We start from the raw sequence: 13,619 nt of genomic DNA, 5'->3' as shown, positions 1-13,619 counted from the left end.
TTCATAATTTAATATATTTCTGTAAGATCCCCTCCAAACAAACCTGCTGGACTATAACCTGGTGTCATGTGACTTATGACTAAAAAATTTGTTATTACGCATCCTCATAGCTGTGGGATTTCAGGGCTCGAAGATAGGGACACTACCACTGCGCCATAAAAATAACCCTCTGCAGCAAATAGGCCTTCTTCTATTGAATGAATGGGCAGAGGTTCCTTCTCAACATGGGATACAAATATTATACCCTCAGAGCCCATTACACTAAATTGAGCCCTCTTCGATTGAATGAATGGATGCGGAGGTGCCAGAGTTGAATTGGTTGATAACGTTAAAAATCACATCTTCCCCCTGAATATGTGACACTACCGCTATAGCCCCAGAGCCCGTTGCAGTAAAGTGGGTCATCTGCTGTTGAATGAATGAACGGGAATGAAAAGGGCGGATACACTGACGTGGTTGTGAAATTCCCAACCAATCCCAAAGCTTGTGGTCGGTACCGACTAATCGGAGAGAGAGATTACAGAAGGTTAGACCAACACGACACGGAATGCCAGCTGCCATTGGTCAGGTGGAGTAAGGTGCGCTCTGATTGGAGGGGACGCGGATGACGAGCGTCACTGAAGGAGGAGACGGAAAGAAGAAGAAAAATAAAGATGGCGCGAGGCTGTGGTTTTCTCATCGACTCAGCGGGCGGTTTCTGACGGAGGGAGGGGGCAGACAGGCATCGTTTACCTCAGAAAATACCTTTAAAATACATTTCAAATTAAAGTCGGACCTTTTCAAACAAAAGTTGTGAAAAAAAGGAGACAGTCCCCGGTGGGGTTTATTGTTTATTTGTGTATAATTCCCGGGGCCCGGGAAGGGGGAGGTGACGGTAACCGGGTGAACGATAAAACAAATTAAAAATGTCGGCGGTGGAGGAGAGAGAGCCGGCGCCCGCGGCGTCTTCGGCGGCGGCCGGAGCCCAGGAGCTCAACAACCCCCCCCGGAGCTGGAGGAAGGTCCGAGCTCCAAGAAGCGGGGGGTCCGGCTGGAGGCTGGATTTGCTCAAGGCTTGTATCTATTAACTTATTTAAATGGTACCTACTGTATGGGAATATGGTTTACATTAAAACCGGAGGGTCATGTCAGAGTGTTTGTTTATATTGAGCAGTTGTAGTTGGTAAAATACACTCCCTGGAGGAGCACCTTCTGTGATGCTGCATTTCTTGCCTTCTGCCCTTCCCCCATTTGTTATCTCCCATTTGATTTTACATTTTATTTGGTCAAATTTAATTTCATATTAATGAGACTTGGTATTCACTGTGTGTTATTAATTTGTTTGTTGGATTATTGTAAGAAAAAATTAATGGTGTCATGTCATTTCTGATGTCAGAGTTTGACATTGAATGTGCAGATGTGAATATCAGTAAGTTGTGAAAATAAATCAAGAACTTGTGGTTCTGACAAAAAAAGCAGTTCACTGATATTCATGGCATTGTCTCATTTGAGTCTGACCAACAAACCATTTTATGTAGTCACCCAATTTAATTAAAATTTTCTTTGACTTAATTGAAGAAAATAACCCTGGCAGGCTAAGATTTGTACAATTTGTTTATAAGATTTATTTATGTGTCCCTTGCTCTCGATGTGGTCTCTGCCATATTGGGAGACTGGACACCAACTTGCAGAACATTTCAGGGAACAGCCCTGGGACACCTAAACTAAACGACCCCACTGCCTTGTTTCTGAACACTTTAACTCCCCCCTCCCAATCTGTCAAAGACACGCAAGTGCTCTGCTGCCTCCCCCTTCAAGCTCTAGCTACCTGACACTTGTAGGAAGAACACCTCGTCTTCTGCCTTGGGACCCACTAACTACATGGGATCAATGTAAATTTCACCAGTTTCTTTATTTCACCACACCCCCCCCCCCCCCCCCCCCAGCCATACCACACACCTTGTCCCAGATCCAGAGTTGAAAAATGTGGCGCTGGAAAAATGCCTAGAGGCCATGCCTCTAGGAATTCCCTGGCTGTTCTCTGGCATGGCACTCATCCACAGATTCTATCAACAAACACATTGACCTGGACCCAATATACCGACCACTGCAGCAGACAGTTGGAACTGACAACCGGAAGTGGCAGAGACAAACCACTATAAATGCTGGAGGAAACATCACAGAAGCGCTTCACAAGAGGATCCCTAGCACTGAGGATGTCACCTAGACAGGGAATGAAACGTCTGCAACAAAAAATCCCAGCTCGGCGAACAGAACCACAACAATGAGCACCCGAGCTACAAATCTTCTCACAAACTTTGAATTGAGCATTGAAGTTGGGACATCCTGTTGCAACTGTCACACATGCCACACAACACAAGGCGTGGTCCTTCTCTGACTTACCATCCCTTTGAATATCAGGGGGAAGACACCCCCTTCAATTGTAACATTCAGGAAAGATGCCTTATTTCAACAAAAATGTGCTGTGCTCACAGATGTTTGGACAGAGAAAGGGAGTTGCAGTCTGGGGTGAAGCTCAATCTTCATTCCGAGAAAGAGAGGAGCAGCAGTAGCTTCAGAAGCTCATGGTCCAACTTGCGCATTCAGACAATAGGGGGGCTCTTCTGGGAGTGAAGCAATGTCTCCTCCTTTCCATTCCTTATCCTGGGAGGGAAAGAGAAGGGGGGAAGCACTGTTCACTTGCAGCAACGGGAGGCAGAGAGTATGAATCCAAGCAGGGATCAGACTCTGCAAAAGTCAGTTTCAGTCGGCTTCTTCTGGAATATCGTGTGCAATTCTGGTCTCCCTCCTATAGGCAGGGTGTTGTGAAACTTGAAAGGATTCAGGGAAGAGTCACAAGGCTGTTGCCAGGGTAGGAGGGTTTGAACCACAAGGAGAGGCTGAATAAGCTGGGGCTGTTTTCCCTAGAGCATCGCAGGCTGAGTGTGTGTTTTTTAAAGAGGCTTATGAAAATTGAGGAGTGTGGATGGGGTGAATAGACAAGGTCTTTTCCCTGGGATATGGGGAGTGCAGAACTAGAGGGCATAGGTTTAGGGCGAGGGGGGAAAAATTTGAAAGGACCTTGCAGTCAACCTTTTTTTGCAGAGGGTGATGCGTGTATGGAATGAGCTGCCAGAGGAAGTGGTGGAGGCATCTGGATGGGTATATGAAAAGGAAGGGTTTAGATGGATATGGACCAAGTGATGGCAAATGGAACTAGACTAATTTTGGATATCCGGTCGGCATGGACAAGTTAGATTGAAGGATCTGTTTCTGTGCTTTATGTCTCTGACTGTATGACTGGTGAAAAGCATTGACATTCGTCGAAACATTTATGCAACAGAAAATTATAAGAGGGTAAAGATAAACCTCACGTCATTGATCAATGAATCCTGGTGTAGTATGGCTGTATTTCCAGTAATAGTCAGTATGGCATGGAAGGAGTCCAAAACGACGGCTTCTTTTACAGAAACTCACGTAAATCCGAGTCTTCTGGGAATCTAAGACAACCGTGCGTTAATATAAGACAGATCAGTCTGGGGTATATGGTGCATATTTGATGGAATGTTTATGGCTCTAAAAGCCTGATTTTCAGTGTTTCTGGGCTCATAATATTGCACTGCAGCATATTGTATATCTTCAGTAAGAACGTCAATACCGCATGAGAGATGTCCATTCAGCAACTTGAGTGGACTCTTCATGGAGTATGCAATCCACCATATTACCCTGCTGTATACATTTACATATAGATCAGCACAAAGATCTTGGGTATTAAGAGAGGAAAGAATGATCCACAGAAACTAGAATTGTGTGTTCTGATTTTCTATTGTGGACTGACAGCAATGACCTTTGCAATCTATTTCCGCAGGAATATTACAAGAGAAGAATTTGGAGGCAGAAATCTCAGACCAAACATCACATCGAAGTCTGACAGTCGCTTGATTCACCAGGACTTGGATATTGATAGCCTTGAAAACAAAGGGGAGAAGGTCTGTCTGCTTAGTTAGGTTTTAAACGTCAGTGTGACTGGAAACTCAGAGTCTCACATACCCACACACCAGAGCAGTGACTGGAACATGCTTTACAGACTGAATGAGAGTCCTCCAATTACCAGTCCACCAGTAACACCACACCTATGCTGTAAGTGTGAGCGAGTTTCAACTGATTGTTGAACCTGGAGAAATAAGAGGACACCTGCACCATGGAGAAATCATGAAAATGCAGGGAGTGTAGGAACGGTTTTCCTTCCCCACCTGCCCGATATTCATCAGCATTTATACACAGGGCAGCGGCCATTCACCTACATTCAGCACAGGAAAGGCTTCATTCAGTCGCATCACCTCCTGGTCCACATTGGGGAGAAACTGCTCATCTGCCCTGTATGCTGAAGCAGATGAAGGACATTTTTTTTTTATCCTGGATGGAGCATACTGCAGGTATACCGAAATAGATACATTTGTCTCTGTCCCATTGAGTCTCCAGCACAGGGCCAGGCTGGGCTGCTCAATTGGTGTCTCAGTGTTTATTCTCCATCTGAGCCTCCATCTACCCCTCTTCATTGCTCCCCCATCTCCCCTCCATCAGCATAAAGATATCCCCCACTTTTCGAAAGTTCACTTTACACTACTTCACTTTTACAAAAGACCTACATTAATACCTGTTCTCACAAACCGAAAGAAATTCGAAGAGGATTGTCGCTTTTACAAAGAAAGGCATAACATAAATTAATTCATGGTAACTGCTTCTTCGCTTTAGGCCATTTCGGCTTATGAAAGGAACACTCTACTTTCAAATAGTGGGGGAAAGCTGTATCAATACAATACAGCACAGTCACAGGCCCTTCTCACTTGGTTTAGGCACACACACCCCCTCAAGCCTCTACTAATTCTTAATCCTTACTTAGACCTGCAATTTATTGCCCATGTGTGGTTTCTGTTCCTCTGTTCACCTCCCCTTCATGTGTCTATCAAGATACACCTTAAACATTGTTAAGGTGCCTGCTTCCACTACCTCCACTGGCAGTGCGTTCCAGAACCCCACCACTCCTCTGTATAAATTCCCCACCCCCACCACTTGTCCCCCAAACAGTCCCCCTCTCACCTTGAACCTGTGCCCTCTTTTAGTTGACCTTTCCACTTTGGAGGGAAAAAACGCCTCTGACTATCATAGAATCCCTCCAGCGTGGAAACAGACAATTCAGCCCAACAAGTCAACACCGGCCCTCCAAAGATTAACATATCGAGACCCGTTTCCTTACCCCTGTGATCTACATTTACTCTTGACTAATGCACCGAACTTACACATCCCAGAAAATTGGGGCAATTTACATACAGACAATCCAACTGAACCTGCCTCTCCTTGGACACTATGGGTAATTTAGCTTCAGTAATCCACCCTAACCTATACACGTTTGGATTGTAGGAGGAAGCCGGAGCACCTGGAGCAAACCCACACAGATATGGGAGGTGGGGTGCAGGGACAATGTGCCAACTCCACACAGATAGTTGCCTGAGACTAAAATCGAACGCAGGTCCCTGGCACTGTGAGGCGTCAGTGCGAACCACTGAGCTACCCTGCCACCCCTGTCCAGCCAATCTGTGTATCTCAGCATTTTGTCGAGGTCTCCTCTCAGCTTCTGTTTTTCCAAAGAAAACAATCTAGGTTTATGCCTCTTCTGCTCATAACGAGAGCCCTCCAGACTAGACAATGTCCTGGTGAACCTTGTCTGTACCCTCTGCCAGAGCACCCACATCCTTCCAGTAGCACAGTGACCAGAACTGCACACTATATTCTGAATGTGGCCATAATAAACAGCTGTAACGTAACTCTTACACTCAAGGAAGTGTGCTGTGTGCTTTTTTGACCACCGTGCCCACCTGCATTACCACTTCCACGGATCTATATGCCAAGATCTCTCTGTATGCCAGTGCTCCTATGTGTTCTGCCATTTATCATACAATTCTTATATTTCCTTCATCTCTATCGAGCTTCACCTTGACTGTCTTTCTCTCTTCATCTCTTTCCCTCCTTCTCATCCCTCCACTCATCAGCATATCATAAGACCATAGCAGCAGAAATTAGGCCATTCAGCCCATTGAGTCTGCTTCGCCATTCAATTATGGCTGATAAGTTTCTCAACCCCATTCTCTCCCTTAACCCTTGATCCTCACGAACCTATCTATCTCCGTCTTAAATATATTCAGTAACCTGGCCTCCACAGCCTTGTGGCAGTGAATTCCATAGACTCACACACTCTGGCTGAAGGAGCCTCTCTTCCCTCTGTTCTAAAGGGTCTTCCCTTGACGCGAAGGCTGAGCCCTCAGGTTCTAGTCTGTCCTACCAATGGAAACACCTTCCCAACATCCACACCGTTCATTATTTTGTAGGTTTCAATTAGATTCCCTCTCATCCTTCTGAACTCCATGAAGTATAAACCTAGAGTCCTCTAATGTTCTTCATATGTTAATTTTTTCATTCCTGGACCATTCTTGTGAACCTCCTCTGAACATGTTCCAGGGCCAGTACATCCTTCCTGAGATATGGGGCCCAAATCTACATACAGTACTCTAATTGTGGGCTGACCGGAGCCTTACAGAGCCTCAGAAGTACATCCCTGCATTTATATTCAAGTCTGATCAAAATAAATGCCATCATTGCATTTGCCTCTCCAACTACTGACTCAACCTGTAAGTTTACCTTGAAAGAATCCTGGAGTAGAACTCCATAGTCCCTTTGCACATCAGATTTCTGAATTTTCTCCCCATAATCCTTCTGTTCCAGAGTAGCAGCAGAGATTTCCAGACACCTCGATTGTTTTCAGGGATACCAAGGGATCTTGGGAATTGCCAGTATCGCAGGAGGCAGAGGGGAATGTGGTGTGGTTCTGTAAACTGCAGAACTTTCCAACTCCCCGAGTTAGCAGGAACTCTTTCTGGACCAAGAAACAAAAGGGCCACTGAGAAACTGCTACATCAGGAGGCAGAAATTAGGCCATTCAGCCCATTGAATGTTGGAGCAGACTCAATCATTCTTAAGTATCAAGGGTTACAGGGAGAATTGGGTTGAGAAACGTATCAGCCATGATTGAATAGTAGAGCAGACTCAATAGGCTGAATGGCCTAATTTCTGGTAGTTAACCATCCCTGGGAAGAAGGACGCAAAACAACAAGATGTTTCCTGGGACAGATGAGCGAAGTGTTTAATAAGCTCATGATAAAAGGACAATTAAGTTTGTCTGTGGAAGGAAGGCCCTGACGTAAAGGAGTTTTTTGCAGGAAACGCTGTATCAAACAAACCATGAAACCTCGAGGATAAGAAGGTAAGCTACAGACCGGAGATCTCCAGAAGTGTGGGGAGGTGGTGTTAGAATCTAAAGAAGCATCACATCACAGATTTGAAAGCGAGGAATCTCCACCAGAATTCAACTCCAGAATGATGTAGCAGCAGTACTTGGAAGAAGAATGTTGCACTGAATCCCTGGACACTTCCAGAGACAGATACTGTTGGGGGAAACTCAGTTAAATTCTGCCATCAATTGGGTGATAGCCAAGTTGTGAGTGAGGTTGAACTTGGTTACATAGAAGAATACAGCGCAGTACAGGCCCTTTGGCCCTCGATGTTGTGCCGATCCAAGCCCACCTAACCTACACTAACCCACTATCCTCCATATGCCTATCCAATGTCTGCTCAAAATGCCCATAAAGAGGGAGAGTCCACCACTGCTACTGGCAGGGCATTTCATGAACTCACTACTCGCTGAGTAAAGAATCTACCCCTAACATCTGTCCTACACCGATCACTCCTTAATTTAAAGCTATGCCCCCTTGTAATAGCTGACTCCATACGTGGAAAAAGGTTCTTAGGGTCAACCCTATCTAAACATCTTATCACCTTGTACACCTCTATCAAGTCACCCCTAAACTTTCTTTTCTCCAATGAAAACTTGAGGAGTTTTATTTTTGGTTGCTCCATACAATAAAGTGTTAATCATTGTTTCAGCAGTTAATTGTGTGCAGTTTCTGAGTTAAGAGCCAAATTAAGACGATTCACCCACAACCACAGTGAGAGGCTGGGATTCATGTTGACTCCATTGCATTCAGCACTACATTACGTCAATACTTTTATAAAGCAAAGGCTGACAGCCACACCTATCTCAAACAGAAACACCCAGAGGAGCATGTCACCCAATAATCTGTAAAATTAGCATGAAAAGTGGTGTAACCTGCTCTAGTGATAAGAATAAATCCCCAACACTTTAAAATCAACAATCAGCAATTTATTTATCCAACTCTCACGGTGAACAAATGAACAAAAGTATTAACATACTGGATACAGGCCAGGAGCAGATGGGTGGCACTAGTTTAGTTAGGGATCATGGACTGGTTGGTCTGAAGGGTCTGTTTCCAGGCTGCATGACTCCATAGCACGGAATGAATGGGGATCCATTCCAAAGATGATAAAGGTTTCAAGCACCACCTTAGGCAAATGTGTGGACACCCTCCAGATAACTGAGGGCAGTGGGACACTGAGGGTCAGTAGATCAGTCAGCCAGCCAGTTCTCTCCAGGAGACTTGTCTCTCAAGAAAGGAAGTGGTTTCCTGCCCCATCAGCCAGATGATCCAGTTTGGATTAGGTCCTATATTTCCAACAAAATAGGTAGACAGGGCAGTGTCTATAACAAATATGTTATTCAACTTGGAAGCGTGCTGAAGACATTTCCAAGGATGTTACCAGGATTCAAGGGTCTGTGTAAAAGAGAGAGGTTGGACAAGCTAAGATATTTTTATTTAGAGCATTAAGAGTCTGAGAGAGGCCCTGAGAGAATTGAAGAGATCATGAGAGGGTGAATGCACGGGGTTGGGGAAGTGAGGGCTAGAGGGCATCAGTTTAAGGTTAGAGGAAAAAGAATAAAAGGGAATGTGAGGGGCAACATTTCTTTTCACGCAGACGGTGGTACACATATGGAATGAGATGCCAGCGGAAGTGGTTGAGGTGGGTACATTAACAACATTTAAAAGGCATTTGGGCAAATACGTGGATAGGAAAGGTATGGTAGGAAATGGGCCAACTGCAGGGAAATGGGCTTAGTGTTGATGGACAGTTTGGTCTGTGTGGACCATGTTGGGCCGAAGGGCCTGTCTCCTGCTGTACGACTCTATGATTTGCATCTCTTTGTTGGTCAGACAGTTTTGAGTTTCCAAATGGAACATCTCACAATCAGGCCGAATAAAATCCAATCTCATTCGTCAACTCTGATGCGGAGGTGCTGGTGTTGAATTGGGGTGGACAAGGTCAGAAGTCACACGACACCAGATGAAGTGATGAAGGAGCAGCACTCATGAAAGAGCAATGCTCCTAAAGCTTGTGATTTCAAATAAACTTGTTGCACTGTAACATGGTGTCGTGTCACTTCTGACTTCTTCAACTCAAACTTGATGGGATACTTTGTCCAACTCGGCATATTTTATCAAGATTGCTTGGAGGAATTCTTTTTTTTAAAGATTAGTTTCCCTACAGTATGGAAACAGGTCCTTTCGCCCAACAAGTCCACACTGGCCCTCCGCAGAGTAACCCAGCCATTCCCCTATCTCTATTCCTCTACATTAACCCCAACTAATGCACCACACCTACACATCCCTGAACACTATGGGACAATTTAGATGGGCCAATTCATCCTAACCTGCACACCTTTAGACCAGGGGAAGGAAACCAGAGCACTCAGAGGTAACCCATACAGACGTGGGGCATGCAATGTGAAAGCTACACACAGACTGTCTCCCCAAGGGTGGAATTGAACCCAGGTCAGCATCGTGAGGCAGTGGTACTAACCACAGAGTCACCATGCCACCCCTGAGCCACGTAGGTGGGCTTGGTGGGCGTGAGTCCAGCACAAAATACAAAAGCTCACTGCACCCACTGTCAGAATGGGCGGGAGGTTCAGCCCTGGGGGTGACCCACTGCAGTGTCACTGGTGGAATCTGATTGTTGGATGCACTGGTGCCTCCACAAGTTGCAGGACAATGTGAACCTCCGCCCGCAGTCGGGGCAGGCAAACGGCCTCCCCCCGGTGTGGACCCATTGATGGACCAGCAGTTTGGAGGAGTGGGTGAACCCCTTCCCGCACTCGGGGCAGCTGAATGGCCTTTCCCTGGTGTGGACCCGCTGGTGGGACAACAGGTCAGAGGAATTGCTGAAGGCCTTACCACACTCTGGGCAGCTGAAGGGCCTCTCCCCCGTGTGGACCCGCTGATGGGCCAGCAGGGAGGAGGAATTGCTGAAGGCCTTCCCGCACTCTGGGCAGCTAAAGGGCCGCTCCCCCGTGTGGACCCGCTGATGGACCAGCAGGGAGGAGGAATTGCTGAAGGCCTTCACACACTCTGGGCAGCTGAAGGGCCTCTCCCCCGTGTGGACCCGCCGGTGCCTCAGCAGGTTGGAGGAATCGCTGAAGGCCTTCCCGCATTCAGGGCAGCTGAATGGCCTCTCCCCCGTGTGGACCCGCCGGTGCGTCAGCAGGTTGGAGGAATTGCTGAAGGCTTTCCCGCACTCGTGGCAACTAAAGAGCCTCTCCCCTGCGTGGAATCGCTGGTTGGTCTGGAGGTTGTCCACCCAAGTGAATCCTTTCCCGCACATGGAGCAGTAAAACTTCCTCTCACTCGTGTTTATATGCTGGTGGGCCAGCAGGACACAGGAGCAAGTAAAGCCCTTTGCCCGCTTGGGGCAGGCGAACGGCCTCTTCCCAGTGTGATTGCACTGATAAGCCGCCAGGACAGGTGGGACATGGAAGCCCTTCTCGCAGTCGCCACAACTCCATGGTTTCTCAACAGGGCGTGTTTCCTCAGGTTTCTCCATGGCCGAAGCTTCAGCTGCACACACACGTGTACAACCCTGCCATGAATTCTTCTTTCCAGGCAATAGAGTTGTTTCAGGCTCCACACTCAGTGCGCTGCAATAGTAGGGTCTTTCAACCAGTGCCCCCGTACTCAAACAGGGACCAAAAAGAAAGCTTTGCTCCTTCTCACAGAATCATAGTTCAAAATTGTTGCGGTCCTGATGGATTGAGTAACTATCAGACATTGATGTGAAAGTGAGGATTGGAGACGCTGGAGAGTCAGAGTCAAAAACTGCATCGCTGGAAAAGGGCAGCACGGCAAGCAGCATCAGAGAAGCAGGAGAATCAACATTTTGGACATAAGCCCTTTATCTGTTAACTTGAAACTTCTGTCTTCAGATAGTCTGTAAGAAAAGATTACAAAAGTCATCACTGCCAGTCCAGTTTTTTTATAGATATTTTTATTAGAAATTTAACATTTTAACAAGTTTGCAAAAATAAACAAAACGCTCAGATATAAACATTGATATACAATTAACTCAAATATACAATAGTCAAAATTTAACAAAAAACAGAAAAAAACGAAAAAGAAGAAGAAAAAACAAACAAAACTCAACTATCTACTAATCTAACCTACAACTAACCAGAGTGTATATTTAAGTCTCTTACACGCTCGGAATGTGTTAACATCAGATGTAATAAAACCCGTATTCGTGCGGGATTCCTCCCCCGAGGGGCCCCAGACCAGCCAGGTTTGTAATCTCAATTAAATAAAAGCCCTTGTTAGGATAGCCAAAATATCTGTATTTGTGTAATTCAAAAAGGGCTTCCATATTTTATAAAATAATTCGGTCTTTCGGTGCACCATATTTGTAAGGAAGTCAAGGGGAATACATTCCATAATTAATCTGTGCCAATTTGAAAGTCCAGGGTGGCCCTCAGCCGCCCAGTTCACCAAAATATTTTTCCTTGCACGAAAGAAAGAATAGAAAATAGTCTCTTCCCGTAGGTGTCCAGGGAGGGAAGGTTCGAAAAGCCCAAGAGGAGAGATACAGGGTACACTTTAATTTCCGTTCCTAAAATTTCTGTCAGGGTACTTGCTACTTTAGTCCAATATCTACGGATCTTATGACAGGTCCATAGGCAATGTATAAGAGTGCCCACCTCTATTTTGCATTGAGGACACATTGGAGATGCTCCTGCCTTAAATTTTGCCAATCGAAACGGTGCTATGTGGGCCCTATGAAGTATCTTCAGCTGGATAGCCTGGGTTCTGTTACAAATAGTAATTCTTCTAGCATTTTCCCAAATATCATTCCACGTTTCTATAGAGATTTCTAGTCCCAAATCCTGATCCCATGTTTTAAGCAGATTATCCATATCTCCCGATACTTCATCATGTAGTAAATGATAAATAGTACTGACGGAAGATACCCCCACTGGTCGTAGGACACTACATTCTCTATCTGATTTATAAAGACTATCTAATAACGTGGTCTTCTTCTGTATATAATCTCGAATTTGGAAGTATCAAAAGAGGTCTCCATTAGGTAATCCGAATTTCTGACGCAGCTGTTCAAAAGACATCAGGACCCCATCTTTAAATAGATCCCTTAAACATGAGATACCCCTGGATCTCCAGAGTTTAAAAGTGGCATCTGTAAACCCCGGTTGGAATCCCCATGCTCCCACTATCGGTGCATAGGGGGATGTTTTATGTGAATTGCCCTCATTTTGCTGCATTATATTTCAAGTACTGCCAGTCCAGTTAAGAATGAGATATCAAGGCATTGACACTGACACCAGAGAGAAACTGTACATATAGATGTGGCAAATGTTAGTGGCAAGCCAGAGTGATAGAGATATGGAGCACAGAAACAGACCCTTCGGTCTAATTCATCCGTGCCAACTAGATAACCTAACCTAATCTCGGCCAATTTGCCAGCATTTGTCCCATATCGTCTAAACCCTTCCTAATCGTATACCCATCCAGATGCCTTTTAATGTCATAATTGTACCAGCACCCACCACTTCCTCTGACAGCTCTTTCCTTAAACACGCCACTTTCTGCATGAAAGACTTATCCCTGAGGTTCCTTTGTTGAGTTCTTTTGCTTGAGCTTCTTACACTGCAATACGCCAACTTCTGTGAACAACCAAACTTTATTAAGTACAGTACAAGCTGTGGAGAAATGCTGGTACACAACAGTACGAAAAAAAAAACAAATCCCTTAAACAAAGTAAAACTGAACAGAGGCTTACAGTTGAAGTTAGAAGGGCAGAAGGAGACAGTGTTAGCAGCCTTTCTCCACACAGCCCACTGCTTAACTCACCCAAACGGGACTTCAGCTTTCAGGACTGACCACTCCCCTTTCATTGTACAGGTCACTTCTAAAACATAAAAGCTTTGGCCTCAAGTCTCATCTGTTCACATATAACCAAAAATGCCTCCCAATACTGTTTTTCATCTCGGTACTAAACCAGTCACTTCGGAGCCTGGGTTTTTTTTACCACTCCTCTGAAAAAAAACCAAGGACACAGCATCCTTGAGAAGAAGGACCAGCTTTTAGTAAAAGGACCAGCTTTTAGTAAAAAGGACCAGCTTTGTGACAGAGGGATATAGGCCAAACACTGGCAGATGGGATTAGATTAGTTTCAGAACATAGCATGGTGTAGTTGGACTGAAGGGACTGTTTCTGTGCTGTTTGACTCGGTAACTGTTCTGCAATGGTCTGAAAAACATTTTCTTGCCTTCCCCCATAAACATCCACTTCGTTGTTGTTCCAAAATCGGATGAACTCAGCCTTGAATAT

The sequence above is a fragment of the Chiloscyllium plagiosum genome, unplaced genomic scaffold (genome assembly GCF_037043375.1).
Source record: "Chiloscyllium plagiosum isolate Xiang-an unplaced genomic scaffold, Cpla_swu_hap1 HiC_scaffold_27, whole genome shotgun sequence".
Lineage (NCBI taxonomy): Eukaryota > Metazoa > Chordata > Chondrichthyes > Orectolobiformes > Hemiscylliidae > Chiloscyllium > Chiloscyllium plagiosum.
Note: the sequence above shows the minus strand (reverse complement) of the source record.